The sequence below is a fragment of the Palaemon carinicauda genome, chromosome 1, assembly GCF_036898095.1.
Source record: "Palaemon carinicauda isolate YSFRI2023 chromosome 1, ASM3689809v2, whole genome shotgun sequence".
In the NCBI taxonomy this organism is placed as follows: domain Eukaryota; kingdom Metazoa; phylum Arthropoda; class Malacostraca; order Decapoda; family Palaemonidae; genus Palaemon; species Palaemon carinicauda.
In genome coordinates this window covers 289,732,296-289,737,295 of record NC_090725.1, presented here as the reverse complement: position 1 = coordinate 289,737,295, position 5,000 = coordinate 289,732,296, and the positions used below count along the sequence as shown (strand labels likewise).

Genomic DNA, 5,000 nt, shown 5'->3' with positions numbered 1-5,000 from the left:
CTATGTTCCTTCAGCCTAATCAGGGACTCAACCGAGTTCAGCTGGTACTGCTACTGCTGGTACTTTCTAAAATATTTTCATGAATTGTCTTCTTTTGAAGTAATGCATTTTTCTGACGCAGAATCTGGTGGTTAGATGTCTCGTATAGGTGACTGTAAATTGCCTCTCGCATAGTTTGGACTGGTTTAAGAATTGCGGTAGGTTAGAACGAATTTTTTAAGGAATTCATATTAGTTTGCTTATAGTTATTGGGCGTATAACATGTGACCCACACCAGGTGAAGGTGAGACCACGCTCTGTTGCTTAATTAGAATTCATGTTCTTAAGTACCTAAATTCATGTCACAGTTTAGTAATTTCTTTCCATTGCCATCTAATTAAAAGTAAGAAAGGCGACTTATTTTAACTTTTATAAATTTCTCTATTTTGCCCTTTCATATGAGAGCAAACTGCCGTCAAATTTATCAATGAAATGTGATTTGCCATACCCTTGTTTAAGTGAGTTCAATTGTAGTAACATTGTTTACCGATTCAAATCATAAGTGACACAAAATCAGAGTTGATTACTAAGGGGTATAAAGCTTAGAAAAATCACTGGAGTTAATTAAACTTTGTTTTAAAGTCCTGAGAAATAATGTATCTGGGGGAGGCATGGTATTAATGAATAGTATTACTGTACTCATAGGATAACAAAAAGTAAAAGGAATGAAGTAGGTTGAGATGACGCAGAAATTAGTAAGCAAAACTATTAGACGTCTTGAACCTTCATCAAAATTTAATCCAATTATTCAATCTGTTTCGAAAGAGAATCAATTCAAGATTCTGATTCCAGCGAACCGACTCTCTTCATAAAATCCTTTACTTGCCGGTCAACGATCGTGGGCATTTGTTTAAAGACTTATTTATTTTACACAACACGCACATTAGTAGGGTGTAAATTGTGAAGATAAGGTGTATCATAGTTTTCAAAGTTGCAGTGATAGTTTTCAATTTTTTAGTATATTTTACTGATTAACCATACATCAAACGATATCTTTTCCCAACTGACATATAGTGGTTTTCTTTGTAATGGTCAGAAATATCTAGTTTATCCTAATGCTTTATGTAACTTCTATTCAATCATTGGATTTATGACGAAAGCAAAATTTAAGTTGTTTCTAATTGTACATAGTCTAAATTTCCATTGTGCTTTTAAGGGAAATGGGCTACTGGGAACAGGATAGAAATTATGGGCGAAGAAAATTAAGAAATAGGTATTTGAAAGTTATTATTTTTGCAGATTATGAAAAATTCGAGTTTCAGTTGGTGAACACTTTTGGAGGAGGGAGACTAAATATTTGCATGGTTGTTCCTAAATAGATGTTAATATGTCCGCTTTTCCCAACCCCTACCCCTCAGTCCCACCAAACCCCTTAGTGTCCCCCTATCTCTCATACACCTTGAGCCCTAAGTGACCCCCTACCTCTCATACCCCCAAAGCCCCTTAGTGTCCCCCTACCTCTCATACCCCCAAAGCCCCTTAGTGTCCCCCTACCTCTCATACCCCTGAAGCCCTTATTGACCCCCTACCTCTCATACCCCCAAGGCTCCTTAGTATCCCCTACCTCTCATAACCCCAAAGCCCTTAGTGACCCCCTAACTCTCATACCCCCAAAGTTCCTTATTGTCCCCCTACCTCTCATACCACCAAAGCCCCGTAGTGTCCCCCTATCTCTCATTCACCCAAAGCCCCGTAGTGTCCCCCTACCTCATACCCCAAAGTTCCTTAGTGACCCCCCTACCTCTCATACCCCCAAAGTTCCTTAGTGTCCCCCTACCTCTCATACCCCAAAGTTCCTTATTGTCCCCCTACCTCTCATACCCCCAAAGCCCCTTAGTGTCCCCCTACCTCTCATACCCCTGAAGCCCTTATTGACCCCCTACCTCTCATACCCCCAAGGCTCCTTAGTATCCCCTACCTCTCATAACCCCAAAGCCCTTAGTGACCCCCTAACTCTCATACCCCCAAAGTTCCTTATTGTCCCCCTACCTCTCATACCACCAAAGCCCCGTAGTGTCCCCCTATCTCTCATTCACCCAAAGCCCCGTAGTGTCCCCCTACCTCATACCCCAAAGTTCCTTAGTGACCCCCTACCTCTCATACCCCCAAAGCCCCTTAGTGTCCCCCTACCTCTCATACCCCCAAAGCCCCTTAGTGTCCCCCTACCTCTCATACCCCTGAAGCCCTTATTGACCCCCTACCTCTCATACCCCCAAGGCTCCTTAGTATCCCCTACCTCTCATAACCCCAAAGCCCTTAGTGACCCCCTAACTCTCATACCCCCAAAGTTCCTTATTGTCCCCCTACCTCTCATACCACCAAAGCCCCGTAGTGTCCCCCTATCTCTCATTCACCCAAAGCCCCGTAGTGTCCCCCTACCTCATACCCCAAAGTTCCTTAGTGACCCCCTACCTCTCATACCCCCAAAGTTCCTTAGTGTCCCCCTACCTCTCATACCCCAAAGTTCCTTATTGTCCCCCTACCTCTTATACCACCAAAGCCCCGTAGTGTCCCCCTACCTCATACTCAAGTTCCTTAGTGACCCCCTACCTCTCATACCCCCAAAGTTCCTTAGTGCCCCCCTACCTCTCATACCCCCAAAGTTCCTTATTGTCCCCCTACCTCTCATACCACCAAAGCCCCGTAGTGTCCCCCTTCCTCTCATACCCCAAAAGCCCTTAGTGACCCCCTACCTCTCATACCCCCAAAGTTCCTTATTGTTCCCCTACCTCTCATACCACCAAAGCCCCTTAGTGCCCCCCTACCTCTCATACACCTAAAGCCCCGTAGTGTCCCCCTTCCTCTCATACCCCCAAAGTTTCTTATTGTTCCCCTACCTCTCATACTACCAAAGCCCCTTAGTTTCCGCCTACCTCTCATACACCTAAAGCCCCGTAGTGTCCCCCTTCCTCTCATACCCCAAAAGCCCTTAGTGACCCCCTACCTCTCATACCCCCAAAGTTCCTTATTGTTCCCCTACCTCTCATACCACCAAAGCCCCTTAGTGCCCCCCTACCTCTCATACACCCAAAGCCCCGTAGTGTCCCCCTACCTCTCATACACCCAAAGCCCCGTAGTGTCCCCCGACCTCTCATACACCCAAAGCCCCGTAGTGTCCCCCTACCTCTCATACCCACAAAGTTCCTTAGTGCCCCCTACCTCTCATACCCCCAAAGTTCCTTATTGTTCCCTTACCTCTCATACCACCAAAGCCCCTTAGTGTCCCCCTACCTCTCATACCCCAAAAGCCCTTAGTGCCCCCCTACCTCTCATACACCCAAAGCCCCGTAGTGTCCCCCTACCTCTCATACCCCAAAAGCCCTTAGTGACCCCCTACCTCTCATACCCCCAAAGTTCCTTAGTGCCCCCTACCACTCATACCCCCAAAGTTCCTTATTGTTCCCCTACCTCTCATACCACCAAAGCCCCTTAGTGCCCCCCTACCGCTCATACACCCAAAGCCCCGTAGTGTCCCCCTACCTCTCATACACCTAAAGCCCCGTAGTGTCCCCCTACATCTCATACCACAAAAGCCCTTAGTGACCCCCTACCTCTCATACCCCCAAAGTTCCTTATTGTTCCCCTACCTCTCATACCCCCGAAGTTCCTTATTGTTCCCCTACCTCTCATACCACCAAAGTCCCTTAGTGCCCCCCTACCTCTCATACCACCAAAGTCCCTTAGTGCCCCCCTACCTCTCATACACCCAAAGCCCCGTAGTGTCCTCCTACCTCTCGTACACCCAAAGCCCGTAGTGTCTCCCTACCTCTCATACCCCAAAAGCCCATAGTGACCCCCTACCTCTCATACCCCCAAAGTTCCTTATTGTTCCCCTACCTCTCATACCACCAAAGCCCCTTAGTGCCCCCCTACCTCTCTTACACCCAAAGCCCAGTAGTGTCCCCCTACCTCTCATACACCCAAAGCCCCGTAGTGTCCCCCTACCTCTCATACCCCAAAAGCCCTTAGTGACCCCCTACCTCTCATACCCCAAAAGCCCTTAGTGACCCCCTACCTCTCATACCCCAAAAGCCCTTAGTGACCCCCTACCTCTCATACCCCAAAAGCCCTTAGTGACCCCCTACCTCTCATACCCCCAAAGTTCCTTATTGTTCCCCTACCTCTCAATCCACCAAAGCCCCTTAGTGCCCCTACCTCTCATACACCCAAAGCCCCGTAGTGTCCCCCTACCTCTCATAGCCCAAAAGCCCTTAGTGACCCCCTACCTCTCATACCCCCAAAGTTCTTTATTGTCCCCCTACCTCTCATACCACCAAAGCCCCGTAGTGTCCCCCTACCTCATACCCCAAAAGCCCTTAGTGTCCCCCTACCTCTCATACCCCGAAAGCCCTTAGTGACCCCTTACCTCTCATACCCCTAAAACCCCTAAGTATCCCCATAACTCTCATACCCTCAAAGCCCCTTAGTGTCCCCGTACCCCTAAAGATCTCATTGGTAATACGCAGAATTGTGTTGTAAAAATTCACCCGTCAATTATCTTCTTTATATTTTCTTTTAAGATTTTTAACAAAGTGATTAACTTCATGGCATAATATGTGTTACAAATAAAATTATTGCACTACTATACTAGATTTTGCAGAATTCTTCAACCCACCGAAATAAAAGCAATGACCACGGGTACTTTACTATATGCAACGTCCCTGTCTGGTGACCTGCTGGAGTGGGGTCCGAGACTCCCTCATGTTCGATAGTTTCTTGTCTGCAACCTCACCATCCTGGTAAGCTAAGGAGTGGGGTTGTCTAGGGGAACCTATAGGTGTACCTGTTGAATCATCCACAGCCATTACCTGGCCCTCCCTGAACATAACTTGTGCGCTGATCATATACCACTCAGTTGATCTTGATCATTGGTATATTTGGTCAGTCTCTAGAGCTTTATCAGTGTCCAGTGACTCTGCCATCCAACGACGAGTGACATTTAAACATGCATTTATCCTATT

The 5,000-nt window shown here is 46.9% G+C and overlaps 1 long non-coding RNA gene across 3 annotated transcripts in view; it reads left to right on the top strand.

Moving 5' to 3' along the window:
- The window catches only part of LOC137645107 (uncharacterized), a 40,115-nt gene that overhangs the window by 4,959 nt on the left and 30,156 nt on the right, over positions 1 to 5,000 (top strand). The gene's annotated exons all lie outside the window — the stretch shown is intronic.